Source organism: Pseudophryne corroboree, chromosome 9 (assembly GCF_028390025.1).
Source record: "Pseudophryne corroboree isolate aPseCor3 chromosome 9, aPseCor3.hap2, whole genome shotgun sequence".
NCBI lineage: Eukaryota > Metazoa > Chordata > Amphibia > Anura > Myobatrachidae > Pseudophryne > Pseudophryne corroboree.
The window spans coordinates 289,805,977-289,823,275 of record NC_086452.1 but is presented as its reverse complement, the minus strand read 5'-3'; positions in this window follow the sequence as shown (position 1 = coordinate 289,823,275).

The following is a 17,299-nucleotide window of genomic DNA, read 5'->3' as shown; positions in this document are numbered from 1 at the left end:
TCCTATGCATGATGATTTGACTAAAATTTCTGACTGATGCTGCTGTCAGCCATTGCATTTTATCCCTATTTATAGTAACGATAATGCATGGCTATGCACCATACCCCTGGATATCCTTAAGGGCCATCTACATCGGCCTTCTACAAGCATGCGATTCGGCATGCTCATTCTACGGCTGGATTGCCGTTACCGAAATCAGTGAAGGCCCATTCTACCAGGAAGGTGGGCTCATCTTGGGTGGCTGCCCGGGGTTGTCTCGGCGCTACAACTTTGCCGAGCAGCTACTTGGTCGGGTTCAAACACAAGTTTGATACCCTGGCTGATGAGGACCTCATGTTTGCTCAATCGGTGCTGCAGAGTCATCCGCACTCTCCTGCCCGGTCTGGAGCTTTTGGTATAAACCCCATGGTCCTTTTGGAGTCCCCAGCATCCTCTAGGACGAGGAGATGATAATGTCGATTATCTTTACAGGAATAAAAGCTATACCTTAAACACACCGTCAATACACTTTAAACCTTTAGCCGCTGCGGCTGCTATACTTAGTTCACACTCTACGCACCTTTTACGCTATTAGCGTAAAGAGCCCCGTACAGTGTACGGACTCTGCATACACACGCCGCGCTGACGGTACAACGTACTCTCAGCGCGTACACACCCAGAGATACACTTAAAACCTTCTACTGCAATAATAATAATAATAATACTTTAAACCTTATCATGGCAATGAGCACACGACAACAATTGTGATTAACCGCTGGGTTCCGACACCACAGTGGATTATTTCTGAAAGGGGGTTTACAATACAAATTATACACTACAATACAAACAATATATATAACAGAATAATGGCTATAGGTCAATGTACATACGTGAGAATATTCGCGTGCGCTTCCTGGTCCAGTCCTCCGTAATCAAATAGATAACGTTGTGAGTCTTGTGCCTGGCCGCTCTGCAGCAGGCTTTATTTATACAAGTCTTCCAAAAGCAATACAATGGATACTGTAATCCCTTTGTCCATTGGACACAGGGATGCACCTTTACAGTACAGGAGAGGTCATAGGTTGATTTGAAAAGGTAGGCGATGTCTTTCTCAACTGTTCTTGTGGGTGGTCTCCTCTGGATTCCCGCCGCATACATAATATACAGTAAATACAGTTTGTATCTATATTCTGCTTCTGCATATAACTATCCGCAGGAACATGCGATCTTCCGCAGACCAACACCGGAATTTTTCCCTTAAAATACCGTACAGCTGGATACCAAATACCACCTTATAACCTTAGTCTGTCCCCTCTTATCCTGTAAAGGTGAATCCCTTTGTTCTGCAACCATTTAAACAGCTATAACTTTCTGATGTGGTGCAAGAAGACTATGTGTACATTGTTCACTACTTGGATTAAATATGTAATGTGTTTTGATGGCTCTCCACGTGTACACAAACTCTGCCGTAAATACCCATACCACGCGCCGATGCGCAGGCCACGCGGGAGCGACCATACGCAAATTGCGGATATGTGCACTCACGGCAGAACAAGTGCACGCGCAGTGGGCATGTGTGTGCAGTTTATATGTGCTGTGTGTTCTTCAATATTTTTCGAGTTTGACAGAGAAAATAGGATTTTAATACCTACCGGTAAATCCTTTTCTCTTAGTCCGTAGAGGATGCTGGGCGCCCGTCCCAGTGCGGACTCTATCTACAGTACAGCCTGTTGCTGATTTTTTTGGTTCATGCTGTTAACTGGTTTTAGTTAAATGCCATGTTGTACGGTGTGTTGTGAGCTGGTATGTATCTCACCCTTGGTTAACAAAAATCCTTTTCCTCGAAATGTCCGTCTCCGTGGGCACAGTTCCTATAACTGAGGTCTGGAGGAGGGGCATAGAGGGAGGAGCCAGTTCAAACCCACTTAAAGTCTTAAAGTGCCCATGTCTCCTGCGGATCCCGTCTATACCCCTTGGTCCTTTTGGAGTCCCCAGCATCCTCTACGGACTAAGAGAAAAGGATTTACCGGTAGGTATTAAAATCCTATTTTCTCATACGTCCTAGAGGATGCTGGGGTCACTTCAAGAACCATGGGGTATAGACGGGATCCGCAGGAGACATGGGCACTTTAAGACTTTCAAAGGGTGTGACCTGGCTCCTCCCTCTATGCCCCTCCTCCAGACTCCAGTTTAGAATCTGTGCCCAGTGAGACTGGATGCACTCTGAGGAGCTCTACTGAGTTTCTCTGAAAAAGACTTGTGTTAGGTTTTTTATTTTCAGGGAGAACTGCTGGCAACAGTCTCCCTGCTTCGTGGGACTTAGGGTAGAGAAGTCAGACCTACTTCTGTGAGTTTCAAGGCTCTGCTTCTTTGGCTACAGGACACCATTAGTTCCTGAGGGTTTGATCACTAGGTACGCCTTGGGGCTCATTCCCAGACCGGCCGTCACCCCCCTTGCAGAACCAGAAGTCAGGAGACAGGTGAGTAGAAGAAGCAAAGAAGACTTCAGTGACGGCTACTGAGGTACCGCACAGCGATCGCACGCTGCGCGCCATGCTCCCACACACACTGGCACTACAGGGAGCGGGGGGCGCCCTGGGCAGCATATATACCTCAATATAAGACTGGCAATGGGACATAGGTGCCGGGGCACTGTCCTAACCCCTGCCAGTATAATGATTTTTAACAAAAATAGCGGGACTGAAGCGCGCCATTACGGGGGCGGGTCTTAGCCCTCACAGCTCACACAGCCAGCGCCATTTTCTCTTGCAGAGACGCTGGTCCTTCCTCATCACACTGCTGAAAGTATCAGGGTGCAAAACAGGGGGCGGGGGGGGGGGAGGGCGCAGTAAATTTGGTGCAATATGTGTTTAATATAAAAGCGCTGCAGGTTTGGGGCCTTCTATAGTGTTAAGAACTGTTGATTAAGCGCTGGGTAATGAGCTGGTAAACTCTATCTGTGTCTCTCTGACATGTTTGCTACACGTGTGTCGGCATGTCTGAGGCGGAGTGCTTCCCACAAACGGCTGTGGGAGTGACCCTGTCGGCACCGCCGACTCCTGATGGTACTTGGTACATGTGTGTCAACATGTCGGTGGATGAATGTTTTTCCCAAGAGAAAACTATATTAGGGACACCGACATGTGTGGGTGGCCCTGTCGGCACCACCAATATCTGACTGGGTAAAAGATGCATATCAGAAAGGGCTATGTGTGTGTGTGTGTGTATTTATATACAGTATATATAGTAAGGTTTCATAAATCGGTGTCACAGACGTAGTAATATCTATGGAAGATGTCTTGCTCATAGCTATATTTCCCTCACACCCCTCGGGGTCGCAAACATGTTATTTTGCCCAGTTACTTCTCCCTGATACCGACACAGATGCTAATTCCTATGTCGACCATAATGTTTCCTGATGAGATCCGAAAAAAAGAGAGCATTTAGTACATGATTAGTGCATAATAAGGACGTATCAACGTCACTGTGGACCCTGCTGTTCCGAACAAAGGGGTCTATGTGTGTATATATGTATACATTTGTATGTATGTATATGTGTGTTTGTATGTATGTGTGTGTGTGTGTGTGTGTGTGTGTGTGTGTGTGTGTGTATATATATATATATATATATATATATATATATTTTTATAATAAAGCGGAAGTAACAGTCTTTCTCGTGCTGAACGCTCTGTTTGAGAAAGTCTGGGTCCGCCCTGACGAGATGGTTTCAAATCCTCAAGAGGATTCCGATTGTTTATTGTTTTCCCACCGCGGATAGAATAAAGTGTCACCCCCTGTTCTGCACGGGGCCCTGTCACAAAGCCAGCGGATCATATGTAGGAAGCTACGTTATATTCTAGTTATGTGTCCATGCGTACGTCAGTTCAGGGCCGTAACTACGTGTGTGCCAAGTGGGCTTGGCACACAGCGCAGTTGCCCTGAGGGCGCACGGCCAGCGGCATGTAATGAGTCAAATTGACTCATTACATGCCGCCTCTAAGTCTGCGCCGTGCGCCGCGCTGTGAAGGGAGAAGTCTGCAGCCGGGCAGCGGAGAAGGAGGAGGAGGGAGGGGGAGCAGGGAGCCACAGCAGCGCTATTTCATTGGTAGTAAGCGCCGCTGCAGCATCCCCCTCTCCTTCTGTATTGGCTGCCAGGCGCTGCTGTGGATGCTGGGATGCGGTTCCTCCATCCCAGCATCCACAGCAGCGCCGGGCAGCCAATACGGAAGTAGAGGGGGATGCTGCAGCGGCGCTTACTACCAATGACATAGCGCTGCTGCGGCTCCAGTCCCCCTCCCTCCTCCTCCTTCTCACCTGCCTGCACCTAGGGACCTGAGCGAGGAGCCTGACTGCCAGCGGGGAGATGGTAAGTATCTCTCTTTCTTTCTTTCTTTCTTTCTCTCTCTCTCTCTCTCTCTCTCTCTCAGGGGGACACCGTCTGCCGCAATGTGTAAAAAGGGGTCCTGGCTGCTGCAATGTGTAAAAAGGGGGCTTGGCTGCTGCAATGTGTAAAAAGGGGGCCTGGCTGCCGCAATGTGTAAAAAGGGGGCCTGGCTGCCGTAATGTGTAAAAAGGGGGACTGGCTGCCGCAATGTGTATAAAGGGGGACACCGCCTGCCGTAATGTGTAAAAAAAGGGACGCTGTCTGCTGTAATGTGTAAAAAAGGGGACGCTGTCTGCCGCAATGTGTAAAAAGGGGGACTGGCTGCTGCAATGTGTTAAAAGGGAGACTGTCTGCTGTAATGTGTAAAAAGGGGGACGCTGTCTGCTGTAATGTATAAAAGGGGCTCTACCTGGTGTAGTGGCGCTACTGTGCAGCGTAATTTGAATAATGTAGACTACTGTGCACCGTAGTATGAATTGCTATTATTTTGTGGCCACGCCCCTTCCCCATGAAGCCACGCCCCTATAAATTTTTCACGCGACTACGGCGCGCACTGCCCCTATCTTACATGAGGGTCAGTCATTTCTTGCACACAGCGCTAAAATGCCTAGTTACGTCACTCCGTCAGTTAGACCTGCCATTACATGCGCATGGGGGAGTGGTAGTATTCAAACATGGTCGGTTGACTGGTCATCCATTATAGATACCCTGGGGAGAGATGGGATACTCCTTACATTGGGTCATATCAAGGAGCATGCTTTCGTGCGACTGCAAGGGATATAGGACTCTTGGGTTCGCGGGCCAATTCCATGGCGGTCTCGGCTAGGAGGGCGTTGTGGCTTCACCAATGGAATGCTGATGCTGACTCCGAGAAGATATGGAGTCTCTTCCCTAGGAAGGTGAAGCCTGGTTTGGTGACTGCCTAGTTAATTTGATCTCGGCAGATGCTGCTGGTAAGTCTACCTTCTGGGCCTATGTTCCCTCACGGATGATGACGCATAATTGTCGGATACAGTCATGTCGGCCCAATAGATACTGATTCCCCTTTTCTTTGCAGGTAGAGGAAGGAGAAAAGGGAAGTGGTCAGCAACCTCTTCAAGGTCACAGGAGCAGAAATCATCCTCTGTTTCTGCCAGATCCACCGCATGACGCTAGGACTCTCTTGCGGGAGCCCACACCGGTGGGGCCACGTCTAAAACTCTTCAGTCAGTCCTGGAACGGACTTGGACCCGTGGGTTTTACGAATAGTGTCCCAAGGGTGCATACTGGAGTTTCCAGACGTTTTCCCTCTCCAATTCTTCAATATTACCGATTATCCTCCGGACGGGGAGGTAGTATGCGACGCAACACAAGAGTTGTGTTAGGATCAGGTCATTGTCCTGGTGTACCCTGTCACAATAAGGAGAAGGCTGTTATTCAAGCCTCTTCGTGCTCCCGAAGCCAGACGGCTCGGTCAGACCAATCTTAAATCTGACATCCCTCAATTTCTACTTAAAGAAATTCAAATCCAAGATGGAATCTCTCAGGGCAGTGTTCTCCAATCTAGAAAAAGGATAAAGGAGGTCTAATTACATTTTCCTCCGCATTAGATTTACCTGAGGTTTGCTATTCAGGATGGTCATTACCAATTTCGCCAGGGTGATGGCGGTAATGATGGTTCTCCTTCTCTAGTACGGAGTCACATTTATCCCGTACTGGGACGGTCTCCTGATAACGGCGAGATCAAGAAACCAGTTGGTGCAAAACGTTGCACTCTCCCTGACAGTTCTTCAACAACAGGGTTGGCTCCTGAACTTGCCAGAATCACTGATGGTCCCATTGACGCGGTTGTCGGTTTTGGGAATAATATTAGATACAGAACTACAGAGAGTTTTTTCTTCCAGTGGAAAAGGCTCTGGAGATCCAGAGTCTGGTCATACAAATTCTGAGACCAGCAGGGGTGTCAATCCATTAATACATTCGGTTGTGGGAAAAGATGGTTGCGGCCTACAAGGCCATTCAGTTGGCAGGTTCCTTGTCAGGGTGTTCTAGTGGGTCCTGTTGGACAAGTGGTCCGGTTCCCACCTACACATACACCGGAGGATAATCCTGTATTCCAGGACCAGAATCTCACTCCTGTGGTGGCAGCGCAATTCTCACCTCCTAGAGGGGCGCTGGTTCGGGATCCAGGAATGGATCCTAGTGACCACGGATGCATGCCTCCGAGGCTGGGGAGCAGTCACACAGGGCGGAAAACTTCCAAGGAAGATGGTCAAGTTAGGAAACTTGTCGCCACACAAACGGTATAGAGTTAAGGGCCGTTTACAGCAGTTTTCTACAAACGAAAAACAGAGCAGCAATGGCAGAAGCCACAAGGATTTTCCGCTAGAAAAACAAAAACAAAAAACATACAATCGCTCTGTCAGCGATGTTCGTTCCAAGAGTGGACAATGGGGAAGCAGATTTCATCAGCAGACACGATCTCCATCCAGGAGAACGGGGGCCTCCTCCAAGTAATCTTCGAAGAGGTGACATGTCTTTGGGATTTCCTCAAGTAGGCATGATGCCATCTCGTATTAACAAGAAGCTTCAGAGTCCCGGTCAAGGGACCCTCAAACAATAACAGTGAATACTCTGGTGACACCGTGGGTGTTTTTTAGTCGGTATATGTATTCCCTCCGGTTTCTCTCATTCCGAAGGTTCTGGGATCATAAAAAGTACAGAAATTCGAGTGAGCCTCATTGTCCCAGACTGGCCAAGGAGAGCTTGGTATCCAGATCTAAGGAATTGCTCGTAGGAGATCCCTGGCCTTTTCCTTTGCGCGAGGAACTGTTGCGGCGGGGGCCGTGCGTCTATTAGGACAACATGGCGGTTGAACGCTAATTCCTAGTCCGTAAGGGTATTCCCACGGAAGTAGTTCCCACAATTATTCGGGCTAGAAAAGGGGTAATGTCTAAAGCATTACTACCGTATTTGGAGATAACAAGTTTCTTGGTGGGAGTCCAAGAAGACTCCTACGGCAGAGTTTCAGCTAGGACGTTTTCTCCATTTTCTACAAGCAGGTGTGGATGCGGGCCTAAAGTTGGGCTCAATTAAAATTAGCCTTATTAGTTTTCTTTCAGAATTAGTTGGACTCCGTTCCAGAAGTTCAGGCTGTCGTGTAGGGCGTGTTGCACATCCGACCTCCTTTTGTGCCCCAGTGGCACCATGGGATCTTAATGTGGTGTTGCAGTTCCTTCAATTACATTGGTTTGAACCTTTATGTAAGGTGGAGTGTAATTCCTCACTTGGAAGTGGTCATCAGGTTGGCCTTGGCATACGCAAGGCGAGTGTCTGAGTTAGCGGCCTGATCTCACAAGAGATCTTATTTGATCTTCCATGAAGATAGAGCTGTGTTGGTAACTCGTCATTGATTCCTACCGAAGGTGGTTTCTTCCTTCTACATGGACCAACCTACTGTGGTGCCTGTGGCTACTGACGCCTTCGCTGAGTCGAGGTCTCTGGATGTGGTTAGAGTTTTGAAGTTATGTCGCCAGGACGGCTCAGATTAGGAAAACAGATGCTCTGTTTGTCCTGTAGCTTCCTGACAAAGATTGGGTGTCCTGTTTCCAAGCAGACCATTGCGCGCTGGATCTGTGGTGTGATTCAGCATGCTCATTTCACAGCTGGATTGCCGTTACCGAAATCGGTGAAGGCCCATTCTACTAGAATGGTGGGCGCGACCTGGGCAGCTGCCCGGGGGATCTCGGCATTACAACTTTGCCGAGCAGCTGTTTGGTTGGGTTAAAACACTTTTGCAATGTTTTGCAAGTTTGATACCCTGGCCGATGAGGACCTCATGTTTGGTCAATCGGTTCTGCAGAGTCATCCGCACTCTCCCGCCCGTTTTAGAGCTTTGGTATAACCCCATGGTTCTTGAAGTGACCTCAGCATCCTCTAGGACGTATGAGAAAATAGGATTTTAATACCTACCGGTAAATCCTTTTCTCTTAGTCCGTAGAGGATGCTGGGCGCCCGTCCCAGTACGTACTGTGTCTGCTGTTATTGGTTGTGGTTACACACAGGTTGTGTTACGGTTTTTGTCAGCATAGTGCTGAAAATTCTTCATGCCGTTGGCTTGTGTTCTATTGAATGCCACGTTCTGCGGCATGCTTGAGGTGTAAGCTGGTAAGAGGCTCACCGTGGTTTAACAATAAATCCTTTCCTCGAAATGTTCATCTCCCTGGGCACAGTTTGCTTAAACTGGAGTCTGGAGGAGGGGCATTGAGGGAGGAGCCAGGTCACACCCTTTGAAAGTCTTAAAGTGCCCATGTCTCACGCGGATCCCGTCTATACCCTATGGTTCTTGAAGTGACCCCAGCATCCTCTACGGACTTAGAGAAAAGGATTTACCGGTAGGTATTAAAATCCTGTTTTATACTCAAACATATTTAAAAAGGCGAAATATAGACAAAACCACATATAACAAAACAAAAATAAGACCACACAGGTTTAATGCTGGTATCCTCAGCAAAACATGTATTAAGAATAATGATTTTAAACACAACTTAGTGCTGGCATTTATAGGAAGAAAGGCAAGCATGGTCATTAATGGTATTTTCCATATTCTGCTGCCCCATATTTGCATTTGCATTGGATATAGGGTGAGAGATCTGTATTCGTGCCAACCAATGGAAAAACAGAGAGGTCACCAGGGTCTAAGCATGTGGGTTAGTTTCTGCTGTCGGCTGATGTCTTACGGAATTCTGCTAACTAAATAATTGATCTAACATCTGACCAGTGTGGTTGGCACCCCTCCCCCCAAAACATTTCTACATTGATCATCACCCAGAGTTATTCAACATCGATCCAATATCGATCATCGCTCAGTTATTCAACATTGAATTTCTCCAAGTGCTGCCTAGTGCTGTATGCTGTCAGCAATCTCCAGTACAGCACTGGATATCTCTATATGTTCTCCAGTGCCAATTACCATTGGAAATCTCTACGTATTCTCTAGTGCCGAGTACCATCGGGTATCTGCATGTGTTCTCCTCCACTGCCGATTACCATTGGATATCTCTACGTGTTCTCCGGTGCCGGTTACCATCCGATATCTCTACGTATTCTCTAGTGCCGAGTACCATCGGATATCTGCACGTGTTCTCCTCCACTGCCGATTACCATTGGATAGCTCTACGTGTTCTCTAGTGCCGGTTACCATTGGATATCTTTACGTGTTCGATTACCATCGGATACTGCTACATGTTCTCCAGTGCCAATGGGTGATTCTCCAGAAAGTGAACATAAAGTCCCGTGCAGCACATGCTTTTATTTTTTTTTATTCCTTTTAAACTGGTCTATTAAGAAATTGTTAAATAAAAACTTAATTGGGGGGTGGGGTCCCTAAGGGGGCAGGCGCCCCGGGTGCAGGATTTGAGGGTGCGCCAAGGAGTTACAGAGGAACAGGGTTTTTTTTTTACTGGCAGTGCTGCTTCAGTGAGGCACCAGACAGCATCCATGGCAATGTCTCTGACCCACCTGTCTGCCCACAGCTGGCTCCAATGCTGTGCAGGTGAGCTCCAGCACCTGGGATCTCTTCTATGCCGGCTACTGTCTTAAACTCTCTTCTTTGCCACGCAGTGCTACGACTAGTACTGTACAAGCTCCGCTTTGCCTCCCAGATGGGGGGATTTGGTGTAGCTTATAGGAGGATGTAATGTAGTGATGTAGTGTACCATATAGGGTATGTAGTGTAGTAATGTATTGCAGTAAATAGGGGCATGTAGTACACTGATGTGGTGTAGCATATAAGGGGATGTAGTGTACCATATAGGGGATGTAGTGTAGTAATGTATTGCAGTATATAGGGGCATGTAGTGCACTGATATGGTGTAGCATATAAGGGGATGCAGTGTAGTGATGTAGGGTATGTAGTGCAGAGCATAGGGGCATGTAGTGTAGTGATGTAGTTCAGCGTGTAGGGGATGTAAGATAGTGATGTAGTGCAGTGGATAGGAGAATGTAGTGCAGTGACGAAGTGTTATGATATAGTGCAATGTATGAGGACACACAGTGGATCATGTAGTTGAACACGCTGGCAGGGCATGTGACGCATACTGTAGGGCATTTGATGCACATAGAGGAATATTGTCCAGTAGTATCATCTTTTTTCAAATATCCTGGTAATCTGATATTTTAGTCTGACCGAGTTTGTTTTACTACTGTTGTTGTGTTTTGTTTTGTTTTTTTGTGGGGGGCGCAAACTATTGCCTTGCCCTGGGTGACGAAAATCCTAGTTTCGGCCCTGCAGATGAATCTTCAAGTAAACACTTTAAATAGCATCCTGACTCGCTAAGAACTTGCAGAACCTAAACAGCTGATGCATATGTAATGGTGGCAACTTTTGGAAACTAGATAATAGTGCTGCAAAATAGTTTTTCTTTCAAGTAATATTGCATTTGAGGTATTTCATAACAAAATGAACCTTGATGATTATGAAAAATCAATGGTCAGGTTCACCTTCTCCATGGAATATCCCTAGTGTTCTTTGTCTGACATAACCCATTAACATTCAATGCCAACTTGCTTACTAATACTTATACCAAACGTGCCACAACAGTAAGCCATCTGTCAAATTCGAAGGGTCCTCTCTTGGAACCGTGATAACCAAACTTAAGGGGGGTACACAAGAAGAGATCCGTGCTTAAAATCTAAGCAATCTTGCTAGATTGTTTAGATTTTAAGCACCTATCTGCCGTGTGTATGCCCTCCAGCGATAGCGATGCGCGGCCCCGCGCATCGCTATCGCAGGTGCTAGATTGAGCCTGCATGCAGGCTCAATCTAGCGGGTCGCTCACTTCACCGTTGTGTGAAGTGAGCGGCACCCCGTCGGCTTTCCCCCTCGCTCAGCACATCGCGCTGTGCTGAACGGGGTGAGAGATGCGTGCTGAGTGGTCTGTGTTAAGATCGCTCAGCACACATCTCTCCCGTGAGTACCCCCCTTTATAGGTAAACAAGTCTAGCATTTGTAGCCTTGATTCTAAATCATGCTGGGATGTTATTAGCTTAATTAACATGTGTGTGTCATGCCTAGCTTGCTGCTCCTCATGTGGTTGTTGTTGTTTTTTACCCATAACCTAATTTTATCTATGAAATATGTGTATATTAGTGCAGTAGATTTCTGGAGAAACTGTACTGCACTTCTTGTTATACTGAATTATATAAAGTAATGCATAAAATCTTCTGTTTACTGAAATATATTCCTGTGTTCTTTTTTTTCCCTACAGATATTACTGCGAATACTAAAGGAAGTCATGTCATACAGTTGGATTTTTTTATGGGCCACACACGTTTGTGACATGAAGCTATACCTATAATCTGTTGCATGTATTACAGAGATTTAATATCTTGGAGTATGGTAATACAGTATTTCGGGATTTGGATATGAAACTATTAATAAATATTATTTAAAAATAAATGCTGCTTGGTTATTATGTATAAAACATTCCTTGCATAGAATTTTAATATTGGTACAGACTAAACAAAGCTGGTCACCTAAGGGCAAGGTGCTGACCACTGAGGAGTACACATGTTTATTTTGAAGGGTACATTTTTTTTTTTTGTGTGATGTTTTTTTTTTTTTTTTTTTTTAAACGGTTTTTATTTTCATAATGTAAAGAGTTACATACAGTGGTTAGTCATAATGAAAAATTATAGGAAGGGCAAAAATACATACATCCCCGCATTATAAGAACTGCGGGTATCACAGTGCCTTGCAACTCGTGCCACCTAATTCCGCATATCCTGTACTCATACACTGTAAGCTATTATCAACCACTTATAAACATCATAAAATAATAAGGGGAAAAACAGGAAGGGAGAGGGAAAGGGGGGAGACAAGACCATTCACTTCGTAGTCGCGTGGAGTACAAACAACCTATGAACTCATCAACCTCAAAACAGCAAGGTGCATACTTATATCAATTAGCATCCACACGTTTATAAAGAATCCAGGAGGTATTTTCAAAGAGCCTTCCAATATGGCCCTGTGTAGCAATGTCTAGACTGTCAATGTAAAGCTCCCATTTCGAATAAAAGCGAGCAACACCCCTCTCAATGTCTGGCAAGATGGCTTGGCGTTCCAAATAGAGAACCCGTAAAAGCACATTTTTTAATTCCCCTAAAGAGGGAGACGACTTTCTCGTCCAATGATTCAAAATAACTTTGTTAGCCACCGTGAGAATGGGCGTGACTCGCTTCCTATCTGGGCCAAGAGGCCAGCCCTCAAAACAGTTGCATAAACAGGCTATGGGGTCTCTGGCAACCCCCAATGAGAGAGTTTGATTAATGAACACAATAACTTTGTTCCAAAACGTAGCAATTTTCCTACATGTCCAAAAGCAGTGAAAGAAGGAGGCCCTTGACACGTGGCATTTTAAGCATTCACTAGTCCCAATCGGGATCATATGTGCTCTTTGGCCTGGGGCTATATAAGCCCTGTGTAATAACTTAAAATACACTTCCTGAAGCTGAGCCGAGCGTAAATATTTAAATGTATACTGACAGGATTTCAGTAGGATTGATTGCGCTGGGAAATCTGGTATATCCCCCTCCCAATTAGAAACCGTACGATTCCATAGCTTTTCCACCTGCACCACCCGTAAATGATCATAATAATATGATAGCCGATAAGTAGAGGCATTCGTGAGAGTGAGGAGAGTGGCTATCGGATCCTGTATGTCTGGCGAGGACATAGGGGCAGCCATAGAGGTGACAAAATGTCGGGCTTGTAGGTACATATAAAAATTTGAATTCGATATACCATATCTGGACTTCAGTTCCTCAAAGGAAGCATATGCCGTTCACCAGGGTCAAATACGCCTCTAATAGACGAAATTCCCCGCTCCCGCCACTGTTTAAAGTTAGCGAAGCAAGGGTTCCCCCAGAAAGTTGTGCAACGGGAGGAGGTCGGGTGTCTATGTAATTAAGAATTGGCATAGTGCCAGGCTCCATGAGTATCAGAAAGGATAATATTCGTCTTAAGTGATGCCGGCAGTTTGTTCTTTGGGGTGTGAAGGAGGGCGCTGGGGGAGAAGGGGGCAAACAGTTCCTCCTCCAATGTGTAATTTGTAAAACAGGAACGCTGCCATAACCAGTCCGTGACATAACGGAACATCACTGCTCTACTAAACGCTTCCAAGTCTGGAATCCCCAGCCCCCCTTCCGCCCGTGGCAACTGAAGTTTAGCATAAGAAATCCTAGGTTTCCTCCCTCCCCATAAAAATTTAGAGAACATGGAATTTACAGACTTAGTCTTTTTTTGTAAGGCGTAATGGCAGCATCTGCAAAATATATGAGAGCTTCGGGAACACCACGCTTTTAATGACCGTGGCCCTACCCAGCAATGACAAAGGCAAATTAACCCACCCATCTAGGAGGACACGGACAGCCGTCAGGACCGGTGCAACATTAACTGTATATAACCGTTCCAGTGACGTGGGGATCATTATCCCCAAATACACTGCTCAAAAAAATACAAGGAACACTAAAATAACACATCCTAGATCTGAATGAATGAAATATTCTTATTAAATACTTTGTTCTTTACATAGTTGAATGTGCTGACCACAAAATCACACAAAAATTATCAATGGAAATCAAATTTATTAACCCATGGAGGTCTGGATTTGGAGTCACCCTCAAAATTAAAGTGGAAAAACACACTACAGGCTGATCCAACTTTGATGTAATGTCCTTAAAACAAGTCAAAATGAGGCTCAGTAGTGTCTGTGGCCTCCTCGTGCCTGTATGACCTCTCTACAACGCCTGGGCATGCTCCTGATGAGGTGGCGGATGGTCTCCTGAGGGATCTCCTCCCAGACCTGGACTAAAGCATCCGCCAACTCCTGGACAGTCTGTGGTGCAACGTGGCATTGGTGAATGGAGCGAGACATGATGTCCCAGATGTGCTCAATTGGATTCAGGTCTGGGGAACGGGCGGGCCAGTCCATAGCATCAATGCCTTCGTCTTGCAGGAACTGCTGACACACTCCAGCCTCATGAGGTCTAGCATTGTCTTGCGTTAGGAGGAACCCAGGGCCAACCGCACCAGTATATGGTCTCACAAGGGGTCTGAGGATCTCATCTCGGTACCTAATGGCAGTCAGGCTACCTCTGGCGAGCACATGGAGGGCTGTGTGGCCCCCCAAAGAAATGCCACCCACACCATTACTGACCCACTGCCAAACCGGTCATGCTGCAGGATGTTGCAGGCAGCAGAACGTTCTCCTTGGCGTCTCCAGACTCTGTCACGTCTGTCACATGTGCTCAGTGAGAACCTGCTTTCATCTGTGAAGAGCACAGGGCGCCAGTGGCGAATTTGCCAATCTTGGTGTTCTCTGGCAAATGCCAAACATCCTGCACGGTGTTGGGCTGTAAGCACAACCCCCACCTGTGGTCGTCGGGCCCTCATACCACCCTCATGGAGTCTGTTTCTGATCGTTTGAGTAGACACATGCACATCTGTAGCTTGCTGGAGGTCATTTTGCAGGACTCTGGCAGTGCTCCTCCTGTTCCTCCTTGCACAAAGGCGGAGGTAGCGGTCCTGCTGCTGGGTTGTTGCCCTCCTACGCCCTCCTCCACGTCTCCTGATGTACTGGCCTGTCTCCTGGTATCGCCTCCATGCTCTGGACACTATGCTGACAGACACAGCAAACCTTCTTGCCACAGCTCGCATTGATGTGCCATCCTGGATGAGAGCCACTTGTGTGTGTTGTAAGGAGGTCATACAGGCACGTGGAGGCCACACACACTACTGAGCCGTATTTTGACTTGTTTTAAGGACATTACATCAAAGTTGGATCAGCCTGTAGTGTGTTTTTCCACTTTAATTTTGAGGGTTACTCCAAATCCAGACCTCCATGGGTTAATAAATTTGATTTCCATTGATAATTTTTGCGTGATTTTGTTGTCAGCACATTCAACTATGTAAAGAACAAAGTATTTAATAAGAATATTTTATTCATTCAGATCTAGGATGTGTTATTTTAGTGTTCCCTTTATTTTTTTGAGCAGTGTACTTAAGAGCCCTCTGGGTCCTAGGGAACTGGGATAAAACTGGATGCATATTGAAAGAAGACGCATCTCCCGATAGAGGCATTAGTTCTGATTTGGAAAGATTAACCTTGTAACCCGCAAAGGATCCAAAGCTGTCAATGATGGAAACTATAGGTCCTATTGATCTGCTGGGGTCAGCGATAAATAGCAACATATCAGCAAACAACGCTATCTTAACCTCCAGTCTGCCCACAAAAATGCCTCTAAAGGAAAACGCGTCATGGAGGGATATCGCCAGTGGCTCCAGAGCCAGAGCGAATAGCAGTGGGGATAGGGGGCAGCCCTGGCGGGTGCCTCTCTGAATGTAAGTATCAGGATCTTTGTATAAGCGGACCAACACATCTACAAAGGTAGACGGGGCCCCAAACCTATGTAGGGTATCAAATAAATGGTCCCAAGTCACCATATCAAATGCCTTTTCGGCGTCAAGTGATAGGATAACATTGGTGCCCGTATCTGAGGAAGAATGTAACCTCTGCATTACTGTTAAAACTTTTCTAATATTGACAATCGCCTGACGGCCCCAAATGAATCCCAACTGATCTGGGTGGACAATAGAGGGCAATACAAGTTTCAACATGTCAGCTAATATCTTGGTAAACAACTTATAGTCCGTATTAAGCAGGGAAATAGGCCTATACGATTCCGGGAGTTCCGGATCCCTACCCGGCTTCGGCAACACCCTAAGGAACGCTGAGTTAAAGAAACTAGGCAGGGCCTGACCTGAGAGTAATTCATTAAAAAATACCTGCAATGTGTCCCGGATATGGGGCAATAGGATTTTGTAATAATCATTGGAGAGGCCATCCGGTCTCGGCGCCTTTCCAGTTTTCAGTGCCTTAATCACCCTCTCCACCTCCTCCCCCGAGATGGGTGCCATAAGGTATGAGGCCTGACTGGCAGACATCTGAGGTAAACTCATATTAGCCCAAAAGGCCTCTTTATTGTGCAGATTACTAGGAGGCTGAGAATACAGTTGGGAATAAAAAGATCTCAGCACCTCCGTTATCTTGGCATTAGTCCGGACCCTATTACCGTCACTAGTGCGGAGGGATTTAATTACCGAAGAAGAGTCACGCCCTTTCAATAAGAAGGACATTAATTTACCCGGTTTATTACCATATCTTTGAAAGGATGCATTCCTATAAAAAGTGTGCTTGGCTTCCAAGTGATTCAGAATATTATCAAAAACGGCCTTTTTATTATTATAATCAGCCCTATTAGTTGGGGTTGATGATTGCTTAAACCTTTGAAAGGAAGTCGTCAAGTTTGCCTGGGCTTCCAAGTATGAGCCATCTAATTGCCTATCCCTGTGTGCACAGTAGACATAATAACCCATCTCATGACGGGCTTAGACGCCTGCCAGAACGTCAGAGGCTTCTCGGACTCACAACTAGCATTATTACTCTTGTAATCTAGCCATGCCGCTTCCAACATGTTACGAACTTTCAATGAATTAGCCAGATGTTCCGGGAACCGCCACTGCCTCACCGGGCCATTATCTACGTGCACCGGCGGTTTAATCCAACATAGGGCATGATCCGAAATACTAATAGCTTCGATCCTAGCATCCATAACCTTAGGGAACATATGTTCTGACAACAGCAGGTAGTCAATGCCAGAGAGCGTACCATATGCAGCTGATAAGCAGGTATAATCCCGTTCTAGCGGATAGCATGCCCTCCACACATCCACCACCCGCAGTCGACGTGTTAAATACTGAACACCCACTTTCGGGGTGCTATTCCCCTGACTCGAAGCTGCATTCCTATCCAAAACATGAGACGAAACGACACTGAAATCCCCCCTAACACAATGTTGGAATCTATATGACCATATAGTTTTGTTCAGCATATCTAG